The sequence below is a fragment of the Mixophyes fleayi genome, chromosome 5 (assembly GCF_038048845.1).
Source record: "Mixophyes fleayi isolate aMixFle1 chromosome 5, aMixFle1.hap1, whole genome shotgun sequence".
Lineage (NCBI taxonomy): Eukaryota > Metazoa > Chordata > Amphibia > Anura > Limnodynastidae > Mixophyes > Mixophyes fleayi.
Window position 1 is genome coordinate 224,664,809 of NC_134406.1, and position 17,298 is coordinate 224,682,106.

General features: G+C 39.8%; 1 protein-coding gene across 1 annotated transcript in view; it reads left to right on the forward strand.

Annotated features, from left to right (window-relative positions):
• Nucleotides 1-17,298, forward strand: part of XKR4 (XK related 4) — a 296,773-nt gene that overhangs the window by 185,386 nt on the left and 94,089 nt on the right. The window lies entirely within an intron of this gene.

Consider the following 17,298-nt stretch of genomic DNA (forward strand, 5'->3'; position numbering starts at 1 on the left):
TGCTCATATATGGAGGGGGGCCCAGAAACTCGCTGTACTGGGGCCACAAATTCCTCTTGGCGGCCCTGCTCCTACATTATAGTGCACTTAGGCTGTAGCTCAGTCTCTCACACCTCAGGATCATGTGGGTCAAAGTTCGCCAGCAGGTATCACTGCACATGCAGGTTTGATATTAGGAATATATGATTTTACTGCTGCATTCAGATACATTGTGTCATCACAACATATGATAGTAGCAATCAAGTTGTAGTAGTTTCATTGTGGGATTGTCACTCTTTTCCTTGCTGTCTGCTTTGTTTACACTGTATTCTTAGTATTAGTGTGCTCACTGTTTCTGACTCTCCCTTACTTGTTTTCCGCTTCATGTACGGTACAGATATATGCAGTATCAACATCACCCCAGGTGTCTCTCTGTGCAAGCATCCATGCTCTAACCACTTCACTCACATGCAGGTCATGTCAGCAGCATCGTGCCCTGACCTCATACTCCATCTATTTACTCTTGGGATCTTCCTCTCAATCTTTGCAACCCTCTCTCTCTATTGCAGGTCTCTTTCTCTCTCTCTCTCTCTCTCTCTCTATTGCAGGTCTCTCTTTATCTATCACAGGTCTCTCTCTCTCTCTATCTATCGCAGGTCTCTCTCTCTCTCTCTATCGCAGGTTTCTCTCTCTCTCTCTCTCCCTCTATCGCAGGTTTCTCTCTCTCTCTCTCTCTCTCCCTCTATCGCAGGTCCCTCTCTCTCTATCGCAGGTCCCTCTGTCTTTATCGCAGGTCCCTCTCTCTCTCTATCGCAGGTCACTCTCTCTATCAGGTCTCTCTCGCTATCAGGTCTCTCTATATCAGGTCCATCTCTCTCTCTCTATATCAGGTCCATCTCTCTCTCTATATATCAGGTCCCTCTCTCTCTCTATATCTCAGGTCCCTCTCTCTCTCTATATATATATATCTCAGGTCCCTCTCTCTCTATATATAAATATATATCTCAGGTCTCTCTCTCTCTCTCTCTCTCTATATATATATATATATATATATATATATATATATATATATCAGGTCCCTCTCTCTCTCTATATATCTCAGGTACCTCTCTCTCTCTATATCTCAGGTACCTCTCTCTCTCTATATCAGGTCCCTCTCTCTTTATCGCAGGTCCCTCTCTCTCTCTCTCTCTTTCTCTCTATCTCTCTATCGCAGGTCACTCTCTCTCTATCAGGTTTCTCTCTATATCAGGTCGCTCTCTCTCTCTCTATATCAGGTCCCTCTCTCTCTATATATCTCAGGTCCCTCTCTCTCTCTATATATATCTCAGGTCCCTCTCTCTCTATATCTCAGGTCACTCTCTCTCTATATCAGGTCTCTCTCTCTCTCTGTATCTCAGGTACCTCTCTCTATATCAGGTCCCTCTCTCTCTCTATATCAGGTCCCTCTCTCTCTATATATCTCAGGTCCCTCTCTCTCTCTCTCTATATATATATCAGGTCCCTCTCTCTCTCTATATCTCAGGTCCCTCTCTCTCTATATCTCAGGTCCCTCTCTCTCTATATCTCAGGTCCCCCTCTCTCTCTCTCTCTATATCAGGTCTCTCTCTCTCTCTCTCTCTCTCTATCTCGGGTCCCTCTCTCTCTCTCTCTCTCTCTCTCTCTCTCTATCTCAGGTCTCTCTCTCTCTCTCTCTCTCTCTCTATCTCAGGTCCCTCTCTCTCTCTCTATCTCAGGTCCCTCTCTCTCTCTCTATCTCAGGTCCCTCTCTCTCTCTCTATCTCAGGTCCCTCTCTCTCTCTCTATCTCAGGTCCCTCTCTCTCTCTCTATCTCAGGTCCCTCTCTCTCTCTCTATATCAGGTCCCTCTCTCTCTCTATATCTCAGGTCCCTCTCTCTCTCTATATCTCAGGTCCCTCTCTCTCTCTATCGCAGGTCACTCTCTCTCTCTATATCGCAGGTCACTCTCTCTCTCTATATCGCAGGTCACTCTCTCTCTCTATATCTCAGGTCCCTCTCTCTATATCGCAGGTCCCTCTCTCTCTCTCTCTATCTCAGGTCCCTCTCTCTCTCTCTATCTCAGGTCCCTCTCTCTCTCTATCTCAGGTCCCTCTCTCTCTCAGGTCCCTCTCTCTCTCTATCTCAGGTCCCTCTCTCTCTCTCTCTATCTCAGGTCCCTCTCTCTCTCTCTATCTCAGGTCCCTCTCTCTCTATATATCTCAGGTCCCTCTCTCTCTATATATCTCAGGTCCCTCTCTCTCTCTATATCTCAGGTCCCTCTCTCTCTCTATATCTCAGGTCCCTCTCTCTCTCTCTATCTCAGGTCCCTCTCTCTCTCTCTATCTCAGGTCCCTCTCTCTCTCTCTATCTCAGGTCCCTCTCTCTCTCTATCTCAGGTCCCTCTCTCTCTCTCTATCTCAGGTCCCTCTCTCTCTCTCTATCTCAGGTCCCTCTCTCTCTATATATCTCAGGTCCCTCTCTCTCTATATATCTCAGGTCCCTCTCTCTCTCTATATCTCAGGTCCCTCTCTCTCTCTATATCTCAGGTCCCTCTCTCTCTCTCTATCTCAGGTCCCTCTCTCTCTCTCTATCTCAGGTCCCTCTCTCTCTATCTCAGGTCCCTCTCTCTCTCTATCTCAGGTCCCTCTCTCTCTCTCTCTCTCTCTATCTCAGGTCCCTCTCTCTCTCTCTCTCTATCTCAGGTCCCTCTCTCTCTCTCTCTATCTCTCTATCTCAGGTCCCTCCCTCTCTCTCTCTCTATCTCAGGTCCCTCCCTCTCTCTCTCTCTATCTCAGGTCCCTCCCTCTCTCTCTCTATCTCAGGTCCCTCCCTCTCTCTATCTCAGGTCCCTCTCTCCCTCTCTCTCTCTCTATCTCAGGTCCCTCTCTCCCTCTCTCTCTCTCTATCTCAGGTCCCTCTCTCTCTCTCTCTCTCTCTCTCTCTCTCTCTATCTCAGGTCCCTCTCTCTCTCTCTCTCTCTATCTCAGGTCCTCTCTCTCTCTCTCTCTCTCTCTCTCTCTCTCTATCTCAGGTCCCTCTCTCTCTCTCTCTCTCTATCTCAGGTCCCTCTCTCTCTCTCTCTCTCTCTCTCTCTATCTCAGGTCCCTCTCTCTCTCTCTCTCTATCTCAGGTCCCTCTCTCTCTCTCTCTCTCTCTCTCTATCTCAGGTCCCTCTCTCTCTCTCTCTCTCTCTCTCTCTCAGGTCCCTCTCTCTCTCTCTCTCTCTCAGGTCCCTCTCTCTCTCTCTCTCTCTCTCTCTCAGGTCCCTCTCTCTCTCTCTCTCTCTCTCTCTCTCAGGTCCCTCTCTCTCTCTCTCTCTCTCTCTCTCAGGTCCCTCTCTCTCTCTCTCTATCTCAGGTCCCTCTCTCTCTCTCTCTCTCTCTCTCTCTATCTCAGGTCCCTCTCTCTCTCTCTCTCTCTCTATCTCAGGTCCCTCTCTCTCTCTCTCTCTATCTCAGGTCCCTCTCTCTCTCTCTCTCTCTCTATCTCAGGTCCCTCTCTCTCTCTATCACCCTAGGGCACTCACTCTTACACCTCTTGTAATGTTACACACAGCTATATTTTTTTCAACTCATTTGAAACATAGTTTTTCATTTACTGTACATTGTAATTTCTTGGGTACTAAAAAAAATAGACACTTGGATCTCATTAATCAAAATCTCTAAGTGGAAATAATGACATAAACTAATATCCTAAGGCCAAAAATCTGTTCATCAATTCTGGTTAGATACTGGTTAATTGCTATCCTATATAAATGAAAATATATTTTAGATTATTTCTGAAACACCTTTTCCAAGCTCTGTGCTACCACAGTTCCTGGCTTGTCCTGCTTGTGAGTCTGAAATGCCCTGAAAGCCTCGCTGTTAGCACGTAGAGATGACTGTTTAACATAGCGCCTCTTTTCTAGCATGGTGTGGCTGCAGACACAGGTTTTTTTGTGCCACCAGACACCACCAATGACCAGGAGAGATTTGGTGCCGCTGGGTTCAAATTACAAAATTTGAATTGCAGCAATGCAGCCTCGGGCCAGTGAGCCACAGGCTCCGTTATCAATCTACTGTACCCTTGTCAGTATCCATTCATCTGTGCAGAACAACTTCAGGGAATGACCAGCTGCTGGCAATGAGTTGGCAGCACCTGATGCTTATTATCAAAATGTTAGGTCTATATAGACAACTTCTTGTGAGCAGCACATTGGCAGTTTATTGAGCTTGTCTCTGTACCTTCCTTTGTTTGACCTGTGGCTTACAGATGATTATCCTCATTGGCTCTGGCTATTTTCTGGACTTGCTATAAGATGATGCCCATCCCACTTATTTGTATGCATTGCATAGTAACATTGTAAATTACCCTATTATGACTACTAACATGCTGTAAAATGTGTTCATTATTTATAATGCACACACAAGTCCTGTTGAGCCCATGGCATCTGCCTCTTTCACCCCCGTCCTGGTATTGCATACAATTTTAGCTGTCTAAAATATTGTTAAACTAAGCGCTCACTTAATCTGGCTATCTAGATGTGGCTTTTTTTTCTCACCACAACCATTTAAAAAAAAAAAATATGTTTTTGTAATGAGCACACGCAAACCGAGGGGGGGGGGGGGTTCCTAGTGCCTGGAAACCCCCCTCCAAGCCTGGGGCACTGTATAATTGAGGTGGCTGGACCCTGCCTTGTCCCCGCTTCACACAGCTCTGCTTGAAAAGGGAGAGCTGTGTGCACCTAACAGTAGTGCACACAGCATTGCCCATGTATATTATGGGGATAGGAAGAGTTAGAGAGCAGCCAAGCACTGTCTAAAATTATAGCCACGCCCCCATGCATGCTGCCCACACCCACTGGTGTCATGGTGTGGAAACCCCCCTCTACAAATCCTGCATTTGCCCCTGATCTCAAAGCAAGACCATAATTACAGCTGATGCTGCCTTAAAAAATGTAAGTGGAACTTGATGACTAGATTTGCATCAAGCAAACACCTTTCCCTCTAACTTATACCCTCTCCTAAATTATTTTTTGGGAACAATGTTTAGGTGCTATCGATCAAGTAGAATAAAAAGAAAATCAGAAGGAAAAAAAAACCTAAAGTGAATCATCATCATCATCATCATCATCATCATCAACATTTATTTATATAGCGCCAGCAAATTCCATAGCGCTTTACAATTGGGAACAAACATTAATAAGACAATACTGGGTAATACATACAGACAGAGAGGTAAGAGAACCCTGCTCGAAAGCTTATAATACTATTTATATGCTGTCCCATAAAGAGTGCTGCCCTAAGATGACTCTGATAGAGAAAGGTAAGATAGAAAGCTGGTGAGGTGAAATAGCAGCTTCACCTAATGGAGAACTTGCACAATTCCCTTTCACAACCCTTTATACTGGTCCATGAGTTTGTATTACAGCTATTTCAGATATGTGATGATCAATGTGATGTTAGTGCTTAATGACGGGCCTTGATTTACAGAGTTATTAGCTGCATAAACTGACAGTAATCTTCCAGGAAGAAATGCACTCATGTTTCCAGGTTCTTTTATAGTCTTCATGATCTGAACACTTATATTATGTCACCATATAAAAGGCACAGTAGCTCAAGAAAGCAGACTCGTAAGCTCTTTGCAGTAGGGCTCTGTCCTTGGTACATGTCTCCTTATTACTAAAACAGTTCTTACAGCCAAATACTTTGAGAGATTTCTAGATATAAATGACCATAAGCAACAAATTAGTACAAGTATCACAAAGCAACAAAAAAAAAATCACATTAATACACTTGATGCATCGTGTAATCATAATCAAGGTACGGAATACTGTAAAGAGAATGAAATATCTCTACAATAGTTTTAAAATATGAGATGAACAGATTAGATGGATATTTGTGCAAGTTTCTATCCAGCAAGATGCATATAACTAACTTAAAAGTAGAAATATTTTGGGGGGAAAAAAGGGTTAGTGGGATCTTAGTACAAGAGTACAAAGAGACTTTTCTGTTTTGTGTAAAATTGTTCCTTTAACACAGTTGTCCCCTTTTGCGCAATACCCCTATACTGAATTAATTGTTCCTCTATGTAGCAAGTAATGAACCTCCCTAATATCTAAAGCCAGGAAACGGATAGAGCTGCAGCTTGCTCATTTTGCGGCTTGTAGGATTCAGAAGTCTGTGTTGCTTTATTGAAGAAGACTGGATGGATGGAGTCCACCAGCATCATGAGCTGCAATATCAGCCAGCTGTCAGCTTCTGTATGGGAGGGGCTACAGATATTAGTATGGGAGGGGATACAGATATTAGTATGGGGGGACAAGTCTAAAAGTAACAACCCCTTTTACTCATTGATGTCGTGCTTGTTCAGTGTGAATGTATATTTTTGCTTATATACAGTTCTCAGTAGATTTTCTTACTATATATTGCAAATATAGTTTAAATACTGTAATATATTCTTATATACTTAGTAGTAATGTCATTTATTATTGGGTTCTTGGAAAGCTTTATATCTGTTAGAGTGTGCCGGCCGTGATAAAATAATCTTCACTTTGTGCTGAGGTTTTGGCAATTATGGTAAATTCTAAAACAGGGACAAATGAGAAGTTGTAAAGGATTTACTGATTGTGTAATTGTTCTATAATGCAGATGGGTGACATTGTGATGGTTACATACAGTATGTTCAGTGCATGTTGACTGCCTGTAGCTCATATAGGGAACCCAGTTGGCCAAATGACCATTGATTTCAGTGGCAGAACCAGGAACAACACACAGTTTGTTCCCACATGACCATGAGTGCCCAACAGAGCTCAGTTTTTGGTGTCTCGTCCATTCTTTCACAGGCACATTTTAACTTTGACCTAGCAAGCAGCAATGGTCCCTACGTCATCTCCGTTCCCAATGTGTAATGTATGGATTCACTACTCAAAAGTAATAATATAAAATAGCAGAGAGACCCCAGTTAAGACACCTGGTTTATACTGATGTTGTCAAGTTCTGCTATTCACACTGTTGAGATATGACAACCTATTTATTTGTTTTATTTCATATCCCTCAATTGATAATATGATTACTAAAGTTTCTTATTGTTTCTGCTCCATTATGTTGAAATAATATTTATCAGCTTCCATGTAGCACTGAAGAGTTAACTGTTTTATAGAAAGTTGCAACTATGTAAGAAGTAACATTAGTTTTGTCTGCAGACAACTTTCATTGTAGTGAATAGGGAAGGAAGGAGTGTGGTCTCAGACGACAACCTCTTCAAGCAAAACTGATACAGTTCATCAAACAGGTCAGCAGCATCTTAAAGGCTTACTCAACCCAAATGTAAAATAGTTTTAGGTGGAATAAGTTAACCTAAAATAAAATGTACCTTCCTTACATTCTATGGATTAGACCAGTGGTTCTCAAACTGTGTGCCACAGCTCCCTAGGGTGCCACGGCGATCTCACAGGGGTGCCGCAGCCAGGGCCGGTGGTAAGCAAGGTGGGGGCTACTTGGTAATTATTTTGGCTTAGGGGTGCCTTGAAAAAATTATTGAGACCCCAGGGGTGCCTCAAAGTGAGAAAGTTTGGTATCCACTGGATTAGACGATTCAGCTGGACCCGAAACATCTAGCGATCCAAGCAGGAGATCCTCTCTTCTGGATGGGCCTTGTTCAGGTTGTCTGGGAGGATGTAACCTTTGCATATACGCTCTATTGTCATCAGAAGAGTTATAAATAATACTTTGCAAATAAAATTATTATCATTTGGGAATGTTTTTTTTAAAAAATTAGATTTTATGTTAATCTGCAGATAATCAGACTGACTAATACATCTGGTTTGGGGCTATTTGTGGTGTTTCAAAAGATAGTTGGAATAAGGCAATTCTCTGCAGATCTCTTTACTAATTAAATAAGTAGTGTGAAGACAATAAACCCTCGCAGAGAAAAATATCCCTTTATAAAGCACAATAAAAAATTGCCAGTTCAATAAACTTTATAAGAATTAATTTTATTTTAAGTACAGTACAAAACACATGTAAAAATTAGTGGATTTCACAAACAATTAGACTGTCATAAAAGCATTAATGTACTTGTTACATATAAGTATATCATTGGACTAAGTCCTTAACATAGAGGCTAAATAGTGGGAATGCTGCACTATCATAGAAGAGCCCCTTCCCCACACAAGGCACTGAAGAGCAAAGAGTTAAATATATATGTTCTCTAGTATGAAAAAATATGAAAACGTAGCAAAGTGGCGACCAAAAAAGAGCTCGAACCCAACTGGTTTTTCACATTGAAAGCTCTTTTTTTTCAGGAGGACTTTTCCGACACTGGGTCGAATTTATGGAACATTATGGCCAATGAGCTACAATAATGTTTGCCTATATATAATTCAGCTCTAGTGCAGAGCAATATTATCTTTGTTATACAGCAATGGTAATAGGAAAAGGTAGAATATATCTGATGGTGGCCCCAGAGCATGGACAGGGAGAGGCATGACAATTTATATTGTAACTTACAAAACTTAAAATATAATTTATTTTACTAAAAATATATGTATGGGATTTCGTATGTGTGAGTGATTAAAATATAAAAGTGAAAATTAATATTCATGAAACATTACATTACAAAAATGGTATATGTAAGTGAACATAATGAAATGTGGATAAAAGTTAATAAATTGTGTTTGGTAACAAATTGTAGTGAAAGAATCACAAATAGGGACATACAACATTCATTAGACATGTCTCATGAAAATACTTACATTTGCCAAACGGTGTAAACATATTCGTACGGCAGTATGTAAGAGGTTTAGAGTCAAGTTTCAAGAATTTTTTCTTAAAAAATAAATATACACTAAACCCCAAACTCCAAAAAAGATAGAAAATGAAACTCATATGGGAATTTATAATCTGAAGAACCATTGTATACAAAACATGGGTTGATTAAATCAAGAAACACCTATATGCAGATGTGTAACTAGAATTTGGTGGCCCCATAGCAACATTTTTATCGGGCTTCTCCCCTCCTTTTCCCACATCCTTTTTCTCTGCTGCGCTCTGCTCTGCTCTTCCTGCTCTGACCAGAATGTCATTCTGGAGTCCTTGAGTGTTAACTCCTGTGCATGGCACTCTTTGGCTTCAAATCCCCTGCAGTGTAAGCGTTCAAATAGCAGGGAACTCATTAAGCTCCCTGCTGACAGCAGACACCATAGAACATACTTGTCAACTCTCCCGGAATGTCTGGGAGACTCATGAAATGTCCGGTAGGACTCCCGGACTCCCGGGAGAGTAGGCAATTCTCCCGCCTCTTGCCCACTTAATAGTGAAGTGTATGTATGGAAGCCTCAATAAACCAAGTTGCAGTGGATCGCGTTATTTTGGTCCCGACTCCCGTGTCAAAAAGTTGTTTTCACCGCGGGGGGGGGGGGGGGGGAATTGAGGGTGATTGACTTTTCCCGCTCTCCCACCAGTCTCCCTATCCGGCATCTCCCGGAGCTCCATATATCAGTGTTGGCAAGTGCCATAGAAGGGAATAGGGAACCAAAGCATCATGGGTGGAAGCAATAACAGGCCCCTCAGCTGCACCCCCTATAGTTATGCCCAGTGGTCGAAGTGGGCTAGCATGCGGTGGTATGCTATACCGCCACTTCTCTTACTATCTACCTTGTAAAACTATCACATTACATTCACTTACATTTTCCATACCACCACTTCTAGATTTCAACTTCGACCACTAGTTCCTATAAACAATTTAATTATAGGACAGTAGTGATATTCAAAGTGTCATTCAATCCCCTGGGAGAGGTTGTGTCCAGAGTCCTAATCCAGCAATATTCCTGTTGTAAAAAGGTTTTTTTTTTACAACACCATGTCCCTGTCTACAAAAATAAAAGTTAGTCATAATCATGAACGTTTCTTGGGAAACCTAAGAACTAATTATAATTAATTGCATAATCTAGGGCTGATTATCAATATTACTATGTTGCAAACAGTTTAAGCAAAAAGGTTATTTTTCTAAAAAGAACGGTAAGGTTATTAATAAAATAAAATTCAGAAATTCTCTTTTCCACCCTTACCATTTTCAGTGAAAGAATATTGGACATGACATCAAGTACGTATATAAAAGTGACACTTTGGTTTTGTATTTTATGTACAATGACAGCTATTGTAAATTAATGTCAAGTAGTCAGGTTTGTTTTGCCCAAGTGAGCTGTCCTTTGATCAAATTGGATTGTAAGAAAGTACACAGCCAGCTTCATGCTAGATAAAAAGATACCTGGGTTTTGGTGTAAAACCAGCCTTTTATGGTCCATGGAATATGTAAAATAGACTTGTATGAAAGTAAAATTAACCGAATATAAGAGTAAGAATTGGAGTTAATGTACTCAAATAAATGTACAGCAACATATTAGCCAGTAACTTATATATGGCACCAACAATGACAAACACATTGATGAATAAGAGGAAACTAAAAGACACCTTTTCAGAACAAAATCTTACATCAATTTTATACAGATTTTTCTTACTGTGTTTCATCCTTACTGTTATGTATTTAAACAAGCGACACTCAAGTTAATCATATAATCTAGGTGGGTGTGGTCCCTATACTGAGTATAGCTGGACATATGGGAAATATTTGACAGCTAGAATCTGATTGGTTGCTATAGGCAACATTCCCACTTTTTCAAACTCGCAGCATAGTAAATCTAGCCCTTTGTCTGCTACCTCTTGTGGGTCCTTTCCAGAAATGGCCACATCCTCAGTGAATCGTACTCTACCCCAAATGATATCACACATATTCATTGCCACCAATTTACGTCCCTAAGCTGTTGTATTGTGAGACAGCTTTCATAACTGAAGAGAGCTCTAATAGGAGGCAAAAGGATTATGGGAAAAAGAGAAAGAAACGCAGATTTACTAAATTGTGAACTCTGCAGCCTTCGTAGAAACTAGGTAACTTTAAATAATAACAATATTGTTTTACATACTCACCCCTATATATTCCCATTAGACAAAATCATCAGAAAATTTTAAAAATTACTATTAGTGTCCCTTTAAAATATATATTATGAGAAGCTGTAAAAGTAATTTTCCAACTGGTGAATCTACATACGTGAAAAAATGTTACCTAAGAAATCTATTTATTATAAAACCATGTTTTCAGTCTTGAACCCCCATCTTTGTAATATTTAGCTACTTCTTGGCACCATGTTATTACAATCAAAGTAAATGTGCAAAAAGTTTTGGATGCAGATTCATTTATGTCCACATATTAAATTCAGCGGTAAATAAACCTTACAAACAAATAAATATATCTAATATATATAAGCCTAGCGGCGTGTGTTAGTGTGTGTGTGTGTGTGTGTGTGTGTGTGTGTAAAAAACTATTTTCTCAGAAAGGGCTCATCCAATTGACCTGAAATTTGGTATACTGACATTATTTGACAAAAAAATTAGAATAGTGAAGTCAGTTAACTTCCATCATCCCCCCTTCCCCCCGTGGGAGGGGTAGTAAAGGCTAAATTTACCAGTTGAGGGCTCAAACTCTTGACCGTGTGGGTATTTATTTAACAGAGCCTGTGTTTGGTCATGGACAATTGTATGTCGCATTTTCACAAGTACGGAGAAGCAGTGATGTGAAAGTGCAGGTTATGAATACTGCCCTTCAAGGAAGACTGATTGAGCACAGCGATAAGGTGTTTAGCAAAAACGTTGTGTATCGAGAGGTTTTAGAACAGTAAGACGATGGAGATTAAGGATGTGGCGATGAAGATGAAGGATGAGGTGATGGAGAAGAATGATGAGGTGGTGACATGTGGACAAAGCCACGTTAAAAAAGGGCGCTTACGTCAGGAAGTAACGCTCTTCCCCTGAGGAGGCCTGGCCTAGCCCCAAATGCATGACAAGAACCTTTTTAACACCTTCAGTAGCTTGATTTGACTAGAATGCATGAGAATCATGCACGGGTTAACTTGTGTATATATATATATATATATTTCTATGTTATTATTTTGAAAAGGGTCTATACATGTAGTAAATATCCCCACATGTTTTAATAAGGATTTGGAAAACATCCCACTCAATGATGTTGCAAAATTTACGATCTACATCTTAAAATTGCAGCTGGGGTTTCCTCCAGGGAGATCATGAAAACTAATTGTATGAGCTCTTGATGAGCTCAGAGTTGAGATCACTGTGTAAGTGTACTGTATAGAGATTCCATTAAGAGCATTGATACTGTCTCCATAGAAGACTGATTGACACTTTACAATATCTGGAATGGGGTTGCTGAAACACATTCCATTGATTGAACCTTAGGAGAGCAAGAAGGTTGTGGTAAATCAAGTGTGTTCATAAAAAAGATGGGGTCTCGGTGGAATACTTTAGGGGTCTGTGTTAGGATAAGTGATATTTAATCATTTGATTGCTTCAGAGTTGATAATGGAAAGTGATAACTGAAAATGTATTTATGAGAATTAACTTGTAGTCAAATCACAAACGATGACTAATTAATGAAGCATTATTTAATGTGTTATCCTAACCCTGAAAATGTATTGTGTGTCTTTTATGCCTTTAAATGTATGGTATTGTCCTGTAATAGAGTTTACAAAAATAAAATGTTTGTTTCCATTCTTAGCTGGTTGTGAACAGTTCTACTTTTGAACTATTTCAACATGTGCACTAATTTATCTTTACATAATACATTATATATTTTTACTTCAGAGACTATAAAAACCCAAAATGGAAATGTTCAGATATGAACCAGTGACAATGTCACCCTTATATCTTACTACAGCTCTGTTAAAATGTAAAGTTTAATATTACTTCTCCACCAATGGTGTCCCTAGCTAGTCTGCTGGAATTTACAACTAGTGTATTTTTAAATCTAATTACATCCACAAACAAGGTAAATGGCACTAACTTAATTTTAATTAGCATTTTCTTACTTTAATTTCATTCCTATTGCTGCACCCCAAAATGTACTGCCAGAGACAACTGAGCCAATACACCTCTTTAGAATAGTGTCTTAATGCAACCTGATGTCAGTTAAAAAACTAAACGTCTTGTCAGGTAAGTTGCTCTGACATCACTGTCCTTGTCCCTATGTATGAATTAAATCCATGCAGTTTATTTCAACAGAGCAAATCTGTCATTCAGACTCTGCCTGCTCAGTTAGAAAAAGAGCTCCCCCTAACATTGCAGCCTAATACAGAGTGATGAATAAATAGAGATTTATAAACACTCCAATTATTTCAATTATAGTCTTCTTCTCAGTAATACATAGCATTAGTCTATGAAACAAGTCCAGTGCTTAATAAATAACGCCCAAACGCTTGATCAGTTTAGCAAGATTTCATATCATGCTCACAATCTATTCATAGCAAATCATTTTTCAGAATAGTTTTATACATTGCTGTTATTCAGAAAACAATTTATTAATGTCACTGTTTTAGAGACCATCCACCGATACAACAACCAGGTTGTATTTATATAATGGTAATTATATTTTATGTTTAATCCTCATCAAGATAATAAAATGCCAGATTTAGATACAAAGTCACTTTGTTTACTACTTCATGTTTATTATTTTGTGTTTATTATTTCTCATTGTGTTTTGTAAGCATTTATTCTATACCTTTAAACAAGATATGAAAACACATCACCTCAAGCACAACTGAATGAGTTCTGAAACTCGCTGAATAATAAGTTTAACCTTTTAGGCATGTGCTCCAGGGAACATTTGTCTCAAATCTTTACAGTTCTACTTTTAGATATTTTTCTCTTGAAGAATATCAAATGAATCCTCAGCTTTTTGTTTCACATTACTCTTGTTTCTTGGAAATTGCACATCCTGGATTGTATTTACAGTGCAATGCATTAATAGGATCTATCAATTATTTGATGTATGTGTTACACTAGTGCCAATAATTTATTTTATTTAGCAGAAATTGGGATAAAAAGTAATTTGAATCAATTTAGTTATATTATTGCAGTATAGTAATAATAGTAATTTTTATTGAACACTATATTAGTCAATTACAGTAGTCAGAAGATGTATAATTACTTGGCATTTTATTTTTAAATAATGTTTTAAATCTGCAAACTCTGGGTCCATGCTCACTCTTTAATAAGCATAAAATAAATGAATCATTGCATTATTATTCACAGGGATACTTTTCAATTAATTATATACTTATGGTAAGTTTGGCTCTATGGTAAAATGAACTTTGGGTAGCAGGCTTCCTATCATCTTCATCATCATCATCATCATTTCATCATCATTTATTTATATAGCACCACTAATTCCTCAGCGCTGTACAGAGAACTCATTTACATCAGTCCCTGCCCATTGGAGCTTACAGTCTAAATTCCCTAATATAGACACCCACTCACAGACAGAGAGGGACAGACTAGGGTCAATATTGATAGCAGCCAATTAACCTACCAGTATGTTTTTTGGAGCGTGGGAGGAAGCCTGAGCACCTGGAGGAAACCCACGCAAACACAGGGAGAACATACAAACTCCACACAGATAAGGCCATGGTCGGGAATTGAACTCATGACCCCAGTGCTGTGAGGCAGAAGTGCTAACCACTAGGCCACTTCCTATGTTTTCTAATTAAGTTGAGATAATCCTCTTCTGATGAACTTGGATGTTTTCCGTGTTCTATGAAGTTTGGGTGTAGTGGGTGCACTGGATGGGCTAAGGGTCTTGGGTTGGTGAGTTTGCTGCATGTTCTAAGTCTTGTTGATTGATCTAATACTACCCGGGTAGTCTTAGCCAGGATGGATGGGATTCCTGGTTGCTCTAATGAGCATGGCTTTTAGTAGATACCTATAAACTTGGGCTGGTGGACTTTCTCTTTGTTCCAAAAATCTGTGAAGAATGCAATGTTGATATGATTTTTATATGACTAGGTTGCTCTTCGTAATCTGTACAATTAATAAAGGTTTTTGGGGTGAGAGTGTGAAGTTGATTTCTGTCAGAGGAAAAAGTTGCATTAGCACGTTAGCTGACAACAGCAAATCTGGCCACCAATTTGTGGGACAAATTAGCTCCTAAGAAAAGAAAGCTTTGGCATTGCAAACATCGGCTTATGAAAAGCAAAGCAGATTGGACCACTTCCTAGATAACATTATATTGGTCTTGGTGCAGAAAACAAATTCAATGTTGTAGGGATTTTATCTATGACTAGCAGAATACCCGGCGTTGCCCGGGATTTAAAGAATGTTTATTTACAAAAATCAATCGAAATATTAAACATACATGTAAATATCATGTTAAAATTGGACCAGTAGAAGGTGAAAAGTGAAAATGTAAAACTGTATTTGAACTGTATATGATGGAACGAACCGATAAACAATTACTTCAAAACAGCTTGATAAACTATATTTCTCATTTCTCGTTTCTTCATTTTCTTTTCTTTCGTGGCATTTTATTATTTCAAGTTCATGCGTACCAGGAAAGAACAATAAAATATTAAGGAAGATAATATGTGCACAACTGCTAACACATTTGTAAAAGAAAAGAAAAATACATAGGAAGACAGAAGGACAGCAGTTTCCAGGCCTCAGCTAGAGCCACTGTTGCCATGGTGACGTGGCATCAACTTCCTGTATGCCATGAGGTTAGATAGTTATATGTGTAATGTGCAGTGATGAGCAGCAGTGGCCTCAGCTTTTGTTGGGGCTGCTGTTCTCATGGTGACGCTGTCACAGCCGCTTCCTCTTATTTTTCCGCCGTGGCCCGAATTACCCGAGATCCTCCGCAGTGTTGAAAACTGTGGATTTGTATAGAAAGATAGAAGAACAGCAGTATATAGGCCTTTCCTTGTTTTTGGGGCCACCACAATATTTAATGTCAGACTGTAAGTCATATGTGTACCAGGTTTGGTGTAAATTGTTCCAGACATTCCAGAGTTATGGTCGTTTTTGATGATTTTTAGGTGTTACCCCCCTCGCCACCCCCACCCTTAGGAGTGCTAGGGGTGTCTTGCCCCCACAATATTTGTTGTCAGACTGTAAGTCATATGTGTACCAGACTTGGTGTAAATTGTTCCAGACATTCCAGAGTTATGGTCGTTTTCGATGATTTTTAGGTGTTACCCCCCCTCGCCACCCCCACCCTTAGGAGTGCTAGGGGTGTCTTGCCCCCACAATATTTGTTGTCAGACTGTAAGTCATATGTGTACCAGGTTTGGTGTAAATTGTTCCAGACATTCCAGAGTTATGGTCGTTTTCGATGATTTTTAGGTGTTACCCCCCTCGCCACCCCCACCCTTAGGAGTGCTAGGGGTGTCTTGCCCCCACAATATTTGTTGTCAGACTGTAAGTCATATGTGTACCAGGTTTGGTGTAAATTGTTCCAGACATTCCAGAGTTATGGTCGTTTTCGATGATTTTTAGGTGTTACCCCCCTCGCCACCCCCACCCTTAGGAGTGCTAGGGGTGTCTTGCCCCCACAATATTTGTTGTCAGACTGTAAGTCATATGTGTACCAGGTTTGGTGTAAATTGTTCCAGACATTCCAGAGTTATGGTCGTTTTCGATGATTTTTAGGTGTTACCCCCCTCGCCACCCCCTCCTCGTAATGAATTTCAATTTCAAATTTTTTAGTTGCCTCTGTCATGTTTTAATACACTCGTATGCAAAATTTCATGATCTTCCCTTGAAAAATGTGGATTTGTATAGAAAGACAGACAGAAGGACAGAAGGACAAATTTTCTCTTTTATATATTAGAATTAATTAATAAGATGTGTTATAGGCCCATCATAATTTTCAGCTCTATAAATGAGCAGGTTCGCTGAGCGCAGGGTAATTTCACTTATCAGTGTATGAAATAGGATGTCACAATATGGCACTGAGATTCACTGGTCAGATGCCAAGAGGCCTCCATGCTTTGTTTTCCACAGGACACTAGTAAGCCTAGGTGGAAGTATGTAGACAAGAGCTAGATTTAGTAAAGGCAGCAATGCTGGTTGCTAACATGTCACTGTGATCATCAAACGTATTTCAAAACCAGTTGAAAAGCAATTCCAGTCTCAGCTGGAAATAAGCTTGAAGCAGCAGTGCTAGCGAGATAAGAAATTCAGGGCTGTATTTTCCAGATGTCTGTTTTATATTCAGGATAACCTCACAGGGGAACTTTCCTGGGTGTAGCCCCTCTAACAACAGAAATGACACACATTCCTGACCCCAGATATATACTGAGCACCAAATTATACTAATCATGTTGCAATGTTTTTTAAAGTTGTTTAATAGTAAACATTTCTTTAATATGCTGTAATGTCTTAAGCATTCATGTGGAATAAAAAAAAATTGCAGAATTTAGAGCTTCTCCCTATTT